The following is a 19,329-nucleotide window of genomic DNA, read 5'->3' on the forward strand; positions in this document are numbered from 1 at the left end:
TCGAACTGGCATCCCCTGCATTGCAAGATGGACTCTCAATCACTGGACCACCAGGGAAGTCCCCAGAAATAATCTTTTATATTGGAACATCTATAGGAATTTTTGATAGCACAAATAATGTACTCTGAAATACTCTTGAAATTATCATATTCCTTAAGAATCATCAGTAGATAATTTTGAAATGGATAATTAGATAAACAGTAAATCAGAAAAGTTAACAGATTTAATAATGGTTTCTACTTCTAATCTCAAAGCTATTTCTTTACTTACTTTAACCTTTTGAGAAGTCATAAGAGATATGGACATATGAAAACATTGATACGACTGACTTTTTGTTATCAAATTGAAGACATGAAAAAAATTTTTTAATTTCTAAATTCCTTTATTTTTTAACTTATCTCAGGACCAAGTTATAACCTCATACCTAAGTTTGGTAACAGAAGTGTAAACAAGAATAAAATTACGAATTTGAATTTTTTTCTGCTCTGTAATATCTTCAATTTTCTACCTCTCTGTACTAGACATTCCTGCTTAATGCTTTGTTGGACGGGAGATACATGTGATAGATCCTTGTAGTTTTGTTGTCTCTTTTTCCTAAATCTCCTCCTTTTTCTCTCAAGATTCTTTAATTAGCAAATGGTTCCATTTTCCCAAACATTTCCTTTAAAATACCCCACTTGTAAAAATAAAATAAAAAATAAACCCACACAAAACAGCTACAGCATTAAAAAATAAAACCCCCAAAACCCATATGAACTTTACCTTTCTCCTTCCTTATTTTTCTCATTACTCTTGTTTCTTCACAAATAATGACTCAAATCCATCTCACTTCCCTTTGAATGCCTCAGCAGACTTTGATAAAAACAGCCCCAATTACTAAACAAATACTAGAACTTTAGTTCTTGTTATTGCACTACTTAATTTCTAGCTTCCTAGCCTAGTTATATAGGGCATCTAAATGAAGAAGTAGAGTACAAAGTTAAGGCAAAAGTTAAAAGAAAAATAAAAGAATTAAAAATTCCAAGTGTCAAGTTGATTGGAGCCTGCTTAGAGATACAGCCTTATTCTTTTTTTTTTTTTTTTTTTTTTTTTTTTTTTTTTTTTTTTTTTTGCGGTACGCGGGCCTCTCACTGTTGTGGCCTCTCCCGTTGCGGGGCACAGGCTCCGGATGCGCAGGCTTAGCGGCCGTGGCTCACGGGCCCAGCCGCTCCGCGGCATATGGGATCCTCCCGGACCGGGGCACGAACCCGTATCCCCTGCATCGGCAGGCGGACTCTCAACCACTGCGCCACCAGGGAGGCCCCAGCCTTATTCTTAAATACCATTTCATTATGTTCAGAGGCACAGAAATTTTCTTCAGGACTAACTTGGATGAAACCCACTTGCTCTTCTAACCAATATGTATATTTTCCTAATTTTCTTTTTTTTTTTTAAACCACAAAGTATCTGTAAGGTGAATAGGACATTGATAAATTACTCCATTTTCTATATTAATAACCCGGTAATTTGGACCCTACAACTTAGTGAACACTTTGAAAAGTATATAATACATGGTTACACAGGCTATAGGCTATTTAAAGAGCCTCCTTATAGTTGGTCCTTCTACAACTGAGGAGGGATTTAATCATGCCTTTTTTATTTTTTGATCTTGCCTCTTCATGTCACATTCTAACACTTTATAAAGCATGTTTAAATTATTATAATATAATGTATAAGAATGAATATATTAAGAAAGCACATTTAAATTACTATAATAAACATTTCATTGAGATATAACATTATATTTCAGATGGAATCATATTATAGTCTGATCTTTATTTGTGAGTTTCTAGAAATAGTAAGGAAAATGTTAAACAGTAGAGAGGAGATAGTGAAGTATGTGAGTGGGTGGTAGGAATCACTTTACTGAGTGGATTCTAAAGTATACCTTGCTTGATTAATATGCATTCTCTAATGTTTTCATGACATTTTACAAAAATGAAATATTGTTAGGTAGATAGAAGATTTATTTAAATTAATTTTTCAGGGGAATTCTCTGGCAGTCCAGTGGTTAAGACTCTGCACTTCCACTGGCAAGGGTACAAGTTCAATCCCTGGTGGGGGAAATAAGATCCTGCAAGTTGCGCAGCGCAGGCAAAAAAATAATATTAATTAATTAATTAATTAACTAATTTTTTGGAAAAAATAAGAATAACATGATAACATTTCTAGTACTTAACTTTTTTTTGCTAAAGGGGAACTGTCACTATAATATCTTAGGATCCCTATTTCTTGCATTCTGCTAATACTCAGAGAATAATTTTACTGAAAAAATATGTTATTCCTAAGAAATAAAGGTTAAAATATTAATTATTTTTATTTCAGAGAAGAAAGAGACATTATTAGATTTCACTAAATCAGTCTTTCATTTTTAGCATGATTTACCATTTTAAAATTGGGGGGTTCGTTTGTGTTTCGGTTCATCATTGGTGGTTCCATTTCAGGCCTGACCCTCAATGATGCTTTTTATTCTGTCTGGATAAAGAGTTCAGAAGTGTTGATCAGTTCTCTAACTAGGCTTACCACACTGTCCAATAGAAATGTAATGTCAACCATAATTACGATCACATATATAATTTTAGATTTTCTTAGATTTTAGATTGTAGTCACATTTTAAAAAGTCAAAAGGACCATGTGAAACTGATTTTAAGAAAATATTTAACCTGATATATCCAAAATATTTTTATTTCAGCATGTAATCAATATAAAATTATTAACTAGATATTTTACATTCTCTTTTTTTAATATTAAGGCTTTGAGATCTGGTGTGTATTTTATATTTACAACAGGTCTCTTCTCAGACTAGCCACATTTCAATTGTTATAGCCACTTGTGGCTAATGGCTACTCCATTTGTCAGTGCAGACTTAGGGCATTGTTTTGGCGTCACACCAAGGGATAGCTTTCTGCTTATGGAAGGAAGAATGCCTTCTTCCTCTTTCAGCAACAATGTTCCTGATGTTGTACTCCATCTAAATATGAACTGACAGGTAGTAGCAATAATAGCTAGTCTTGAGGACTGAAATAGAAAGTGCTAAAATTGGGTTGGAGAATCATCACTGTGATAAATAATATTTTAAAATCCCCCAGCAGAAAACTGGACAGCCACATGTAAAAGATGAAATTAGAACACTCCCTCACACCGTATATAAAAATAAACTCAAAATGGATTAAAGACCTAAATGTAAGGCCAAACAGTATAAAACTCTTAGAGAAAAACATAGGCAGAACACTCTATGACATAAATCACAGCAAGATCCCACATGCCGCGGAGCAACTAAGCCCATGTGCCACAAGAACTGAGCCTGTGCTCCAGAGCCCGTGAGCCACAACTACTGAGACCATGTGCCACAACTATTGAAGCCTGCACACCTAGAGCCCGTGCTTCTCAACAAGAGAAGCCACCGCAGTGAGAAGCCTATGCATTGCAATGAAGAGTAGGCCCTGCTCACCACAACTAGAGGAAGCCCGCGTGCATCAATGAAGACCCAACACAGCCATAAGTAAATAAATAAATAAATAAATAAATTTCAGAAAAAGCTTTTGCACAGCAAAGGAAACCATAAACAAGACAAAAAGACAAACTTCAGAATGGGATAAAATATTTGCAAACAAAGCAACTGACAAAGGATTAATCTCCAAAATGTACAAGTGCTCATGCAGCTCAATATCAAAAAAACAAACAATGCAATTCAAAAATGGGCAGAAGACCTAAACAGACATTTCTCCAAAGATATACCGATTGCCAAAAAACACATGAAAGGATGTTCAACATCACTAATCATTAGAGAAATGCAAATCAAAACTACAACGAGGTATCACCTCATACCAGTCAGAATGGCCATCATCCAAAAATCTACAAACAGTAAATGCTGGAGAGGGTGTGGAGAAAAGGGAACCCTCTTGCACTGTTGGTAGGAATGTAAATTGATACAGCCACTATGGAGAACAGTATGGAGGGTCCTTAAAAAACTAAAAATAGAACTACCATATGACCCAGCTATCCCACTATGGGGCATATACCCTGAGAAAACCATAATTCAAAAAGAGTCATGTACCAAAATGTTCATTGCAACACTATTTACAATAGCCAGGACATGGAAGCAACCTAAGTGTCCATCGACAGATGAATGGATCAAGAAGATGTGGCACATATACACAATGGAATATTACTCAGCCATAAAAGGAAACAAAACTGAGTTATTTGTAGCGAGGTGGATGGACCTAGAGTCTGTCATACAGAGTGAAGTAAGTCAGAAAGAGAAAAACAAATATCGTATGCTAACACATATATATGGAATCTAAAAAAAAATTGTTATGAAGAACATAGAGGCAGGACAGGAATAAAGACGCAGATGTAGAGAATGGACTTGAGGACATGGGGAGGGGGAAGAGTAAGCTGGGACAAAGTGAGAGAGTAGCATTGACATATATACACTACCAAATGTAAAATAGATAGCTAGTGGGAAGCAGCCACATAGTACAGGGAGATCAGCTCGGTGCTTTGTGACCACCTAGAGGGGTGGGGAAGGGAGGGTAGGAGGGAGACGAAAGAGGGAGGGGATATGGGGATATATGTATACATATAGCTGATTCACTTTGTTGTACAGCAGAAACTAACACAACATTGTAAAGCAATTATACTCCAGTAAAGATGTTAAAAAAAAGAAAGAAAAGGGTGATTATCGTAGGTCACGCTGATGCTGTGCTTCAAAGAAGTCCTACATCCCTTGATGCAACCCTATCCACTTAAAAAATACAGATACCCAATTCTTTCTCAAAGGGGAAAAAAAAAATCCCCCCGCAAACTCTGTTCCAAGTTTAAAAGTTTAGAAACTGAAGTGCAAAATAGATTACTGTCTTCAGCCTGAACCTTCATAACCAAATCTTGCGGAACAAATCAGACTCATAAAGCTTGAATGAATTTCATAAGGCAGTCACATGTAAATATTAGGCAAATATCTAAGCTTTTCTAGGCAGTTCATTGTTACTGATTCCCCACCCCCCCAGCTCCCCATTGAGGCAGCAGGCACACGTTTTCAGGTACCTTTAATGTCAATAAATTTAATCTAATGATTAAATAGAATCTGATTTGCTGCCGTTTAAACTTTTTTTCTTCTCTCCTATAGAGATGATTAACAAATCAGGATCCGAGAGTGGAAAGAGTCATAAATGTCAGCTAGGTTCATTATTTTAGAAAGGGGGCAATAGTAAATGGATCTTTTACATTCTTTACATCTTTTACATGGAGATTGTTGGAGAACTGTACTTCTCTAGAAGCTTGGAATTTAGTACAAAAATGTATTTTAAAATAACCTGTGCTAAAAATAAACTTAGGGTAACAAGTTTGGTGGAATCCTGAGATAGCATTTAATTTTTAACGTTTTTATTTTAATGGAGTTTATGCACAATCAAGCCCTGGTTGTGATACAGCATCAAATGAGAACATTGCCTTCAGTGAACATGTGCAGTAAATGGGGGTACTGACGATAAAAGCATTCCAGCAATTCAGTGTAATAAAGGATCTGTGGCTCATAGATACAAGATCTGAAATGAGGAGAAGGGAGAGGAAAGAGGCAATTCAGGGCCTATCATGGGGTGCCTTATAAGCTTTAGTAAGGAGGTTGGACTTTATCCTGGGGGCAGTGGGGAGATACTGGAAAGGTCAAAGCAGAGGAGATTTTGTGGTTTTAAGTGACCACTGTGATCGGTGTTTAAATATGTATTACACTGAGCAGGAGTGGAAACAGTAAGTAAGCTGTTAAAGTAATGGGGTGAGAGGGAGTGGAGGCTTAAACTCAGTAGTGGCAATGGTACTAGAGAAATGTGATGAATTTAAGACATATTTAAAAGGTAAGAACTGTTAGGATTTGCTGATTGATGTGTCTCCTCAGATGAGAGAGAAATTAAATTTGACTTGGACATGTACTTAGAGAACACAGAAGAAGAGCAAGTTTAGTTAGGGCATGGGGATCCAGCTCCCTACCTTCAGGCAGAAAACTTCCTATGACAGGTGAATTCAAGTCCCCCCAGACACATTTAGTTAAGCCAGCATTTATTGATTATTTTATCATGTTCAATACATAGTAGGGAGTGTTTGGGGTTAAAAGGGTAAGATAAACACAGTTCTTTACTTCACATATCTCCAGGTGAGAACGACAGGTATACATAAAACTATTTTTAATACAAGTTAGACAGTGCTAAGTGCTATAATAAGATATAAACAAAGTGAAATTAATTCTTCCTGGAGGAAGTGGGGCTGTGAATGACTTCACAAAGTAAGTGGTATTTGAGTTGTATCTTAAAGGATGCAAGGGAGCCTTCCACCTCCCAGATTTACATCTCTAGCATGTACATTTGTCCTGATATCTGACTCGCTCCTTAGCATCTCCATTTTAGCATGTAAAATGCATCTCAGATTTAACACATTCAGAACCAAATTCCTGATCTTCATTCCTTGAAACCTGCTCTTCTCACAGTCTTCCCTTTCTTAGTTAATGGTTTCCGAGTAAAAGCTGTTGCGAGTAAAAGCTGAAGTCCTTATTACAATGCAAGACCCTACAGCAACTACCCCTCCCCTCCATAATCCTGTTACCTCTTGAACTCTTTGTACCATTTGCCCTCTTGTCCACTCTGTTCTAGCCGAACAGGACCTCCTTGGTATTCCTCACAAACTCCAGGTATCTTCCCACCTCAGGGCCTTTGCTTTTACTTTTCTTTTCACCTGAAAAATTCCTCCAGATATCCTTATGGATTCATTCCTACAGCCATTTCAAGTCTTTACTCAAGTGTCACCTTCTTAGGGAACCCTCTTGCACTGTTGATGGGAATGTAAATTGATACAGCCACTATGGAGAACAGTATGGAGGTTTCTTAAAAAACTGAAAATAGAATTACCATATGATACAGCAATCCCACTACTGGGCATATACCCAGAGGAAACCATAATTCAAAAAGGCACATGCACCCCAGTGTTCAGTGCAGCACTATTTACAATAGCCAGGTCATGGAAGCAACTTAAATGCCCATCGACAGACAAGTGGATAAAGAAGATGTGGTACATATATACAATGGAATATTACTCAGCCATAAGGAGGAATGAAATAGTGCCATGGATAGACCTAGAGTGAAGTAAGTCAGAAAGAGAAAAACAAATATAGTATAGTATCGCTTATATGTGGAATCTAAAAAAAAAATGGTACAGATGAACTTTCTTGCAAAGCAGAAATAGAGGCACAGATGTAGAGAACAAACTTATGGATACCAAGGGGGAAGGAGGGTGGGATGAATTGGGAGATTGGGATTGACATGTATACACTGATGTGTATAAAATTGATGACTAATAAGAACCTGCTATATAAAAAAACAAAATAAAATCAAAAATTCAAAAAAAAATGTCACCTTCTTAGTAAGGCTTTCTCTGTCCTCTTTCTTTAGAAGTACATGCCTCATCCCATGCACATTAACTCACTTCTCAATTTCAGTTTTCTTCATATCACTCACCATCCGACATACATGTCTCTATTTATTTATTATTTATGTCTTATCCCACTGGAACATTAGCTCCATGAGAGCATGAATTTGGACTGTTTTGCTCATTGGTTTATTCCCAGAGCTTAAAACAGTACCTGGAACACAGTAGGCACTAAAACATTTATTAAATTAATGCTTTGATTAAATATAGAAGAGTATTCTGAGCAAAGATAATGACATGAACAAAATTCAGAGAAAAGGCTTAGCACATTGGGGAATGCTTATTGGTTTGCTAATTGGTCTTATGTGCTTGGTGTGTAGGAAACATAGAGAAGGAAAAATACTGAAAGGCAGTTGTGGTCTAATATGAAGACCCTCAGTAATATTCTAAAGATATTTTTCAATTCGCAGTCCATGCAATCTCTGTCACAGCTACTCAGCTCTACCACCGTAGCCCAAGAGTAGCCATAGACCATATGTAAACAGATAAGTGTGACTGTGTTCCCATAAAATTTCATTTACAAAAGCAGGTGGCAGCATTTTGGCCCCTGGGCTGTATTTTACCATCCCCTGCTATAGGCAATGAGGATCCATTTAAGATTTTGTACTAATTGGCTCTATTATTTAAGAAAAAAAAAAAAAAAGCGCTTTGGCAGCGGTATGGAAAGTACTGGGAATGGGGAAGAGACATGAGAGCTGGAGGTAGGGAGAAATTTTGGAGGCTATGACAGTTAAAATTAAAGACTGTAGGGCTTCCCTGGTGGTGCAGTGGTTGAGGGTCTGCCTGCCGATGCAGGGGACATGGGTTCGTGCCCCAGTCCGGGAAGATCCCACATGCCGCGGAGTGGCTGGGCCCGTGAGCCATGGCTGCTGAGCCTGCGTGTCCGGAGCCTGTGCTCTGCAACGGGATAGGCCACAGCAGTGAGAGGCCCGCGTACTGCAAAAAAAAAAAAAAAAAGTAAAGACTGTAGGAGCCTCAACTAGTCAAAGAGCTAAGGGAATGACTCAAGAGGTGGGTTAAAAGTAATTCTCCAGGATTTGGCACTTGGTTGACTGTAAAGAGATAGGAAGGCATAAAGATGATTCTTTAGATTGGGTGCCTAGATAAATGATGATGCTATGAATTATAATGAAGCTGGTATGTAGACCAAATGTGTAAATTCAGGTTTTGACACATTGATATATTTTCAGAATAACCAGGATATTATCACCTACTAGTTGAAAATTCAAACCTAAGCTTCAGAATAGTGTCATAGGCATGTAGGGTAAGAAGGAATATTAGGCGATACTTATCTTGAACTCCTCAAAACAGTGGTCTAGTCTCTTGATCTCCACTTTTTCAGCTCCCATCATCTCCCGAGCCCACTCGAACCAAAATTTCTTCTCCACCATGTTATCGAAATCAGTCTTGTCAGAGTCATTGATGAACAGTTTCCATGTTGTCAAATGCAGATTTTCAGTTCTCATGGTACTTGATCTGTCAGCATTATTGACACAATTAATTTATCCATTTCCCTTGTAACATTTTCTTCACTTGGTGAAGGAGCCATCTTCTCCTGGCTATCTTCTTGCCTTATGTTCAGTCTCCTTTACTGGATTATCTTGTTTTCATACCCTAAATTACCGGAGTACCTTTTGGCTTAGTCTTTAGATTTCTTCTAGTGTCAACACTTGCTCCCTAGGTGATCACACCTTACCTCGTGGCTCTCCCCTGAATTCTAGAGCTATATATCTAGCTCCCTTTGAGCTAGGTGTACGTTTACAGGCATTTTAAACTGAACATGTCCAATATCAAACTCTGTCTTTCCCTCTTACCCTCCTCTCTACCCTAAGGAAGGAGTCCTGCTCAATACCTGCATTTGCAATCTCAGTGAAAGACAGCACTGTTTATCCAGTTTGCTCAGACCTTTAGAAAACTTGGAATCTTTGATTCCTCCCTATCACATACACCTCACTGCTCATCTTAGCAACCTTCAGAATATGTCTGGAATCTGACCAGTTATCACCACGTCCATCACGAGGGCCCTGGCCCAAGTAACTCTAAGTTCTCACTTCCCATGCTCCCCATGTGGTGTTTTCTCCATACGGCAGCAAGAATAATCTTTTTATATTATAAATCAGATCATATCCGTGTGCTCACACCCACCCAGTGCCTACTCATCTAGCTTAGAGCAAAATTCAGGTTCTTAACGTAGCCACTGAGGCCCTGTGTTACCCGGTTGCCTCTTTGATGACACATCTCTTTTACTCTCCTACAGCCTCCCTTGCCTTTGTTGTGGTTCCTTTCCAAAAATGCCAAGCCCAGGAGTTCCCTGGCATTTCAGTGGTTAGGAGGCCGTGCTTCCATTGCCATTGGCCCGAGTTTGATCCCTGGTTGGGGAACTAAGTTCCCGCAAGCCGGGCGGCATGGCCAAAATATAAATGCCAAGCCCGCTCCTGTTTCGGTGGCTTTGCGTATTACGTTGTCTCTGCCTGAACCCCTTTCCCCCAGATACTGCTTTGTTCATTCCATTTTCTTCATTCAGGTCTCTGCTCAGATGTCACCTCCTCAGAGTGGACTTCCCTGGACACCCTCTCTAAAATAACACTGCCCAACCCCCATCATTCTCTATCCCTTCTTCTTTTTTTTTTAACATAATACTTGCCACCGTTTGACACAGTACGTATATTAGTTTGTTTATGTTATGTCTCCATAGCTACAGTTCTGTGAAGGTGGGGGCTTTGTGTGTCGTTCATTTGGTAACCTCAGCATTTAGAACATTTAGTTAGAAGTCAATAAGTATTGGTTGAGAGAATGAGTAGGTATAAAGATATCGAGAAAAGAGGCATCAGTGAAAAAGCCTGGGAAAAACAGAGAGGTAATCTGAGGAGAAAAGGGAGAGTGTATGGCCATTTATGCCAGAACGGCACAGCAAAATCCAATGGGTAGGTGCTCCAGTGGGGCTACTAACATCTCGTATTTTAGGAAGGGGGCTTATCTCTCCACAAGACAACTGGTGGCTGAATGTCATCTGCTGACTAAGAGTTGTTAATGCTCTAATTTTCTACACTTTTACAATTAAGGCACATTGAGTTTTTACCGTTATAGCTTTACAAAAGAAGTCCATATGGACATCCTGTCACTGATTGTATCTTGGATATTCAATTTAAAAATCTATCTTAGGGCTTCCCTGGTGGTGCAGTGGTTGAGAGTCCGCCTGCCGATGCAGGGGACACGGGTTTGTGCCCCGGTTCGGGAAGATCCCACATGCCACAGAACAGCTGGGCCCACGAGCCATGGCCACTGAGCCTGCGGGTCCGGAGCCTGTGCTCCGCAACGGGAGAGGCCACAACAGTGAGAGGCCCACATACCGCAAAAAAAAAAAAAATCTATCTTATAATTTATTGTGTATCATTAGTGATGAATGTAAACTTTTATTGTTATGAAATCAGTAGGGTCAGTACAGCATATTCCATACTTAAAATTAAGTAAATAGAGTGCAATTAAATCCTAAGAATTTACTAAATAATATTTTAAAAATAAATGACTATCAGTAATATTACAAGAATTAGTTTTAGCTTTAAAAATTAACCCTTAAAGGTATTAAGTGTATACCTGTTTGTTAGAAGTAATAATACAAAATAGAGATGATCAGAGAATAGTTCTATTTGTGTCTTGTGAGATTTGTTAAACATGAGACCTTTGACTTGCCCTCCACTACCTCAGAAATCCCAGGGGCTGTGATCTGAGGAGAAGTTAGGTTTCTTTTTTCCTCTTTCAGCATGTCTTCTACAATAATACATTCCACAGATGCTGATAGCATCAGCTTTAGGAGCCATTTATAAGAAAATGTTTAGCTACAGTTAGTAGAACATAATTGCTGGACATTTATTTCTTGATGTATTTGTTAAGAGAAAAAGCTTAAATTAGGATGATTTGATAGTTTTATTTTCTTCATTTATTCTTCCTATTTTCAAACAAACTTTTAAATAATTCAGAATTTTTAAAATTCTAGAAGTAAAATTGAAATCTTCCCCTTTTCTGTCCATCCTTTGCACATTTCTGGCATATGTACTTCCCTCCCTCCCTCCCTTCCTTCCTTCCTCTTTACCTCCCTCCCTCCTTCTCTTTATCTCTCTTCATTCTCCCTCTGTCTTTCTCCCCCTCTTTTTTCTTTCTTCTCTCTCTTCCTCTCCTCTCTTTCTCTCTTTCTTCTCTCTCCTTCTTTCTTTTTTGGTCAGTCCCTCTTCCACCCCCTGCCACACACACACTCACAGCCACAGTAGAGTCAGCTCAAGCTGTCTTACTGCTCTCTTAACAATGTAGATCACTCATACTCTAACTGAACTATGTATGTGTTCGTCCTTGTCTTTATACATAACTTACAGATTTGTTAATTTAACGCTTTTTAACACTTTTCTTCTTCATGCATCAATAGGTTAAATGATGTACCCATGTACTATCTTTTTTTTAGTTTTGAACTTTGTACTCTTTATGTCTACAATGAACTATTTCTTTTTCGTGTGTTCTTCGAGAAAAATTACTTGAAAAACTGAATATTTTTCTTCTTATGCTACTTACATAGTGGGCAGAAAAAAACGTTTTTTTAAAGCACTTAGAAAATGTTCCTATCTTCCTGAATTATAAAAATGTACACAGGTCAGCTGTAATTTGTTTTTTGACCTGGTGATCTTATGATATTTTTGTTCAGTGTAAAAATGTAGACTGTTCATTAATATATTTATAAATACTGATATTAACTGTTCTCCTCCATACTCATGTATTATACAAATTGCTCCAGAAAAGATTTAAGGTGGGCATTTTATTTATGTCTTCTCTTCTGGCAGTCACAGCTTACCCATTATTTGTATTATTAATGTCCATTACCTCTCCCCACATTACAATTTCCTTGAAGGTAGGAGTCTGGAACAGCAAAAGGTTCAGCAAAGATGTCCAATCCAAATTTAAAAGTGAAAAATGTGTTGAAAGCAGGAGAGAACTATAAAGTATTGAGAGTATTCATCATAAAGTGAGGCATGTTGAACTGTACTGTCATTGCTAATAAAAAAATAAATAAATTTGTTTTAAATGTGATAGCTATTTCGTAGGAACTGTTAAGTCTCAAATATTTTTGTGGTCATATTTACTTTTACAAGTAAATTTTATTAAATTCCCTTAGGATTATGTTAAAAGCTTTTAAAAATGGCCACAATCAGTGAATTACCTGTTGACTTTAAGAATCGGGCAAGTTGAGTCTCTAATTTGGGATTGTTATTAGGGGCCACATTAATGATAATAATAATAATAGTAGTAGTAGTAGTAGTAGTAGTGGTAGTAGTAACATCTTTTGTGCATGTAGAATTCTGTATTATCTCATTAGCCACACAACAACCCTGTGTTTTAGAAGAGGCGACTGAGGTAAGTAAGGGTCAGAAAGATTAAATTAAAAGCACGTGACCCGTAAGTTGAATAGACAAGACGCAAACCCAGTTATTCTCTTTACTGTATTAGATTAAGATAGATTATCTATTTGTTCATTTGCAATCCATGATTTTTCTTTATTTTGAATTTGAAATGCAAATTTAATATCTAAAACCATACAGTATTTATTTGATCTGTCTGGAAGCATTATAGATTATTTTTTCTTCTCCAATTTAAAAATTGCTGTTAACATTTCTTTTACTAAAGGAAGAAAATAGCATTTTATCTATTTGATAATGAGAAACTAAATATCAATTTGAATACTTTCAGATATGCAGTCCATTTTAAATGACTTATAGGTTCAATTCAATTCTAATAACTTTCTAAAAGATTTTCTCATTTGTGGGCTAACAAAATAAATACTTGCAAGTTAATATGTATCAGAACATATACTTTTAAAAAATATATATTGTTCATCAACTCTTTTCTTGTTCATTAAGAAAGTTTACTTTGGATTTTTTCCTTCATAAAATAATACAGTTTTTCCAATGTAAAAAGCTAAAATGTTGCTTTCACATCTTTTTTTTACCATCAGTATCCCCAAAGCAGTATACATTAAATTAGTTACCTTGCTATCGTGCTTATGTTTGACTTGTCAGGATTTCATATTTTAGTAAAAATAAAATAAAAATTTAACTTTAGTTCTGAAGTAGCATCTTAGTTTTTATTTCAGGTTTTATTATCTTGTTTCTTTGGATTAATAGACTAGTATTTGGCATGATTACCCAGGTATTATTGAAGAGATGGTTTTAATTCAATGGATAGAATTAGTGACTATTAGAAGATGAATCATACAGCCTTGCTGCAGAGGCCATTCATATCAATGGGGATCATACCTTAGAAAAGAAAACTAAAGCATATGTGTGGTCAGAACCAATCCTTGTCATTATGCCATGAAAGCCTTGGGATTTGTGATCAAAGCAATGGGCTTATCCTGAACTGTGGTATAACCTCTGGTTGAACCTTTCAAATTTTTATTTTAGGAGATGATACACTACATTTTGACCATGTTACTTACCTCTAAGACCTGATGGTCTAATTAAGTGTTAGTGATTAAAATTATTGTCAGCAAGTCAGAAGAAAATGTGAATTGTAAATATCTCTGTCCTCTGTCAGTGTTGTTTACTTATCATTTTCCACTGATGTTTTAAAGAATTGCTGAACATGTGTTTTTTATCCAGAGCTGAATGTTCTGTTCTGATGAATATAAAACATACTTCACTTTGTAAATGTACATTAGAAGTATTAGAAAGACATAATCTTTGACTCTATCACTAAATTTCATCTGTCAAAGGAGATAATTCTGAACTATAATATTTGGTGTTATATCAAGGCATAGTTCTTAGAAAGATGCTTTTATGATTAAGATGGAATTCTACTTATAACTTGAATGTCACTATCATCCATAGTAAAATTCAGGCAGTATATATACTTGTTTATCTTTTTGGTTACATGTTGGTGTACCTCAGTTGCGTTCAGTATGTTTATTTTATGTTAAGAGGATATTCAACTCCCATCAACTGATTTACTTATGCAGATTTCCTTCCAATGAGATTGTAATATGGTTTAAGTATATATACTCACTCCTTTACTTAATTGTCCTTAGTTGATGATGTCCTTTATACTATATTAAATTCTTTGTAATCTTTCTTTTCAGTGCTAATTTATTGGAAACATTTGTCCTGTTTTGAATTATCTCCTACTCCATGTATATAGTCCTCTCTAAACCAACTAAATAGTTCTTCATTGATCACTGGAAACACATGATATATGCAAGTTTCCATCTCTGTACCTCTTCTTAAGATATTCCCCTTGTCAGAACTGTTCTTGTCTTTCCCCTCTGCTAATATTTATCTTTGACTTTAAGTACCATTCTTCAATCATTCATTCAACAGATTTTTACTGAATATCTAACATGTGTCACTCACTATGTCTAGGCTTTGGAGGTGTAGCAGTGAACAAGATACTTAAAGTCCTTTATCTTCTGGAGCCGTCAATTTAGAGGGAGCAATACAGTTTGATGAGTGTTATATTAGGGAAGTACAATGTATTATGTTCTTCTCCCTAAAGCTTTCTCTGACCACCCCAACTTTTAGACATCCTTTTCTCTTTTGAATTTCTAGAGTACTATTTGTGCCTACAACCAATTTCCTCCTAAAAAATGTATCCTTTCACTGTTAGATCTGTGATCTGATCTGTAGAGGGGAAGTAGCACTCACGTCTCCATATCCCAGATCCTAACACAGTTCTTTGCAGAGTAAAAATGAAATAAATGCTTTTTGTGATTATGATGTGTTATATCACTCTTCATACCTACCTAAAGCTTATATCAAATAATCAATTAAATAATGGGAACTTAAAAAAGTTTTGTACTGCTCATACTGAATTCTCTCTACCATTTTGTCTCCTAGAAATAATTGTCAGTGAATATATTGGTAACTTTTTAATCGCTGAAATACAGTTGACTCTTGAACTGCACAGGTCCACTTATGTGTGGATTTTTTAAAATAGTAAATACTATAGTAGTACCCTGTCCAATGTTGTTTGAATCCATGGATTTGGAACCACCCATGTGGGATACAGAGGAACTGCAGATAAGGAGTGCCATCTATAAATAACACTCAGATTTTTGACTGAGTAGAGAGTAGGAACCCTAACCCCAGTGTTGTTCACATGTCAACTGTATGTATAAATTCATAACCACCAACTCAAGTATATAAGAAATGTCCTAATTTGAATTCAAATCTTCTTTATATTATGCTAGTAGGAAGTTCTTTCACAGTCATTAGATGGATAAGGCAGAGACCTCCTTTTCCCAGGGCTTGAATGAGATCCAGGCTTATGTGGTACCTAGAAAGTTGGCTCTCACATCTTCAGTTCATCTTGTTCACTAGTAATATCTTCATTGTCTAGGACACATGGTCTTTTAGAAGCTGGCAGCTCTGCTGATTATCTAAGCTTGAGTTAAGAAATATTTGCTGATGCCAAAAGCCCTGGTGCCAAGGGACTGTCTTCTGTAAGTGCACCATCGTGGAGCCATTATGTAGAGGTGGGCAAATTGTTCTCTATGTAAGGGTGCTTGACTGAAGGAAAGGAGAAGCAGAAATCCAACCTGTACTGCACTTACCAAACTGAGTTCTCTTGGGGCTGAATTAGCTCAGAAGGATTGCTTTTTTCTAATTCATACAGAGGCACTGTATGGACAAGTAGGGACCTTGATTACCACTTACCATCCCCTAGGTTCCAGCCTAACCTCTTCATCCCCTCCCCCTGCCCTCAGGCTAAAGAAAGCTGACTACAGATTTTGAGAAACTTGGTTCCCTAATCTTGAGGAAAAACTCTTCTTTGGTTTCTGTGTTTTTAAAAATATTAACCTTTGACACTGCTTCTCCTAGACATTTTACATAATCTCCTGTTTGCTTAGACTTTCACAAAGGACAGAAAAAGAGGATGTCTTCAGGAGGTCTCTGCTCTGGACCTTGCAAATGTTCTGGAAATGCCTGACAACTCTCTTGAAATTGGAGAAGTGTATGGGGTGGGAGGTTGGGAGGTAAAAAATAAAGAAGCAAAACATAAAATTCCTATCTCGATAAATTTCAAGTGAAGTATTAAGCTTAATTTTTAATTAATAGAGTTTAAAATCTTAATTTTGAAATATTTTTATAATGTTCACTCTACAAAATTAGAGGGTATCTATCTTTAATAGGAAATTGCAAATAAAATCTATGGTAATTATGGAAACTGATAAATTATTACCTCCCTCCCAGCGTTACAGAAATTATGCAACTGAATGTTTAACATAGTCCAGTAAGATTTAAAATTGCTTTCTTCGTATCTTTTATTACAAATTTCTTGTTTATTTTATGTGTAATTTTGCTCCATTTAATTTTGAGTTAAATTAACTGAATTTATATTTAGAGTAAGCTGTCAACATTAAAATAAAATATATTCATAATAAATTTATGTGTTTAAATAAGGTAGGCCATGAACAAAATATATTTCTGTTAATTGAATTTATTTATTTATTTATTTATTTATTTATTTATGGCTGTGTTGGGTCTTCATCTGCTGTCTAGGCATGGTCTCAAGAAAGAGTATATTTTTTGCATATTTTTACTATGCAATATATATCTCTGATTTATAATGCAGATGACTGATCTCCCAAAACTTGGGAGAAACCTAACATCTAAAATTCAGCCATTATAATTGTTTTGATTCCTAGGAGAATTATATAGAAGCATAATGAGTATAACAGGCAAAAGAAGGACAACATCCTCTAATTGTGAGAGCATTAGGGTGAGGGTACAGGTGGGCAGGTATTATTGAAATCTAAAGAATAAGTAATTAATTAAACCAAAATGCTGCTTTTGATCTTGAATACACAAGGAAGGCATGGTCCTCCATTACTATTGTAGAACAAGACTTGACAATAGTAACATTCCTCTTTACTAGCACAAGTAATATGGAGTGAAAATAAGACATTTCAGGAAATTTTCTCAAAGTTGGAATTTACTGAATGCATACTTCAGCAAATTGATAGTTATAAAGTGACATATTTATATATGGGTAAATAATAATTATAGCATATTTTTTTTTTTTTTTTTTTTTTTTTTTTGTGGTATGTGGGCCTCTCACTGTTGTGGCCTCTCCCGTTGCGGAGCACAGGCTCCGGACGCACAGGCCCAGCGGCCATGGCTCACGGGCCCAGCCGCTCCGCGGCATGTGGGATCTTCCCAGACCGGGGCACGAACCCGTTTCCCCTGCATCGGCAGGCGGACTCTCAACCACTGCGCCACCAGGGAAGCCCAATTATAGCATATTTTTAAAATTCTTCCTATATGTGTAGTATATATACATATACATATATAAATAAAATATTTTTTTCAGGAGAACCAGTTGTTTTCTTATCATGGAAGAATGAAAAGGTTTTGTTTACTTTTTTAAAAAAATTGCTTAGAGTATATGTTAAAAACATATTTTAAATGTTTAGCACTATATATATTATGTAATAGAACCCATGCTTTTTTGATGATTAAGGACACAGGCTTTAGAGTTAAACAAATCTTGATCTAAGTTCCAAATTTATCTTAAATCAGCTGCATAACCTTGGGCATATTACTTAACTTCTTTGAGCCTTAGTTAATTTTTTAAATGGAAATGATACCTTACCTTGTAAAGTTGTTGTGAAGATTGTGATAAGTTGTTGTGAAGATTAAATGTGATGTTTATTAAGAGTTTATTTTAGTACTTGACTCATCTCATGCAGTAAGTTATTTAGCTAAAACAAATTGAATATAGCTTTTTGTTGCATAAAATATGTCTTTTGTCAGTTAGACTTATATGCATCATTTTGGAGAAGAGATTCTTAAAATTGTTGTATGAACATTGCATCATTTCATTTATGGTTAAACTTAACAGGATCTTCCTTTTAAAAAAATTAATTTTGTTCAGTTTAAATGTTTTGCAAGTCAATGATCAGGTGGTTGTCAGGCATTTGGAGGACAAGCTCATTTCTACCCTGCTTAGTTAATTATTGTGATTGTAAACAAAGGATGTACGATTCAAAGTCAAGGAACATTTCACATGGATGATGGAGGTGATAATAGCTTAATTCCTGCTGAATTTTTTTTCTTTGCTCTAATTGAGTTCATACTGACCTTGTCCAAAATCTGATGACCTCCCTATTTCACTCAACCATTTGGAAAGCCGGGCCTGCCATAGCTGGCCCTGAGGGGGTATCTGAAAGACCACTGAGTCACTGACCCATGTCAAGACTGGATTTCAAGTCTGATCTATAGGACCTCTGAAATAGTTATACATGGGGCTTATTGTACACACAAACCTAACTGGCTGCATTTTTCTGCTTATTAAGTATCCTGTTAAAGCGTATTTTAAATGTCCTTATTAAAGTCATGTTTATATTCTTAGTTTCTCATGCAGATCATTTTCTAGACTGATTATAAATTTTGATCTTTTATAAGAGTTAGTACCTTAAAACTAAACTTGAATGTTTTGAAATGTGAACAAAACATACTGTTACACCATGGCTAAATGCAATGAATATCTTCCTGGTTGGTGATGGACCAAAGCATTTTAATGCTTATAAAGATTTTGGTTTTTTTCTGGCAAAAATTCCATACACCTCAAAAAAATCTAGTTTAAGCTGTTGTTGATATTACAGCATGTTAAACTCTGTTTACATCTTGTCAAACCTCAAATATTGCTCAAATGTTGGTATATAAGAGTTTTGAGTTTGTAAGACTTGTCCTAAAGGAAAGCATGTGACCACCCAGTAAGGTGTTATTTAAATTTGGTTGGATGGGATCTATCTACCTTAATAAAACTTTGTGATAGGGC

At 36.2% G+C, this 19,329-nt stretch overlaps 1 protein-coding gene across 4 annotated transcripts in view; it reads left to right on the forward strand.

Moving 5' to 3' along the window:
- Window positions 1-19,329, forward strand: part of LRBA (LPS responsive beige-like anchor protein) — a gene marked incomplete at both ends in the record, with an annotated part of 768,451 nt that overhangs the window by 598,731 nt on the left and 150,391 nt on the right. The window lies entirely within an intron of this gene.

This window comes from Hyperoodon ampullatus, assembly GCF_949752795.1.
Source record: "Hyperoodon ampullatus genome assembly, chromosome: 1".
Lineage (NCBI taxonomy): Eukaryota > Metazoa > Chordata > Mammalia > Artiodactyla > Ziphiidae > Hyperoodon > Hyperoodon ampullatus.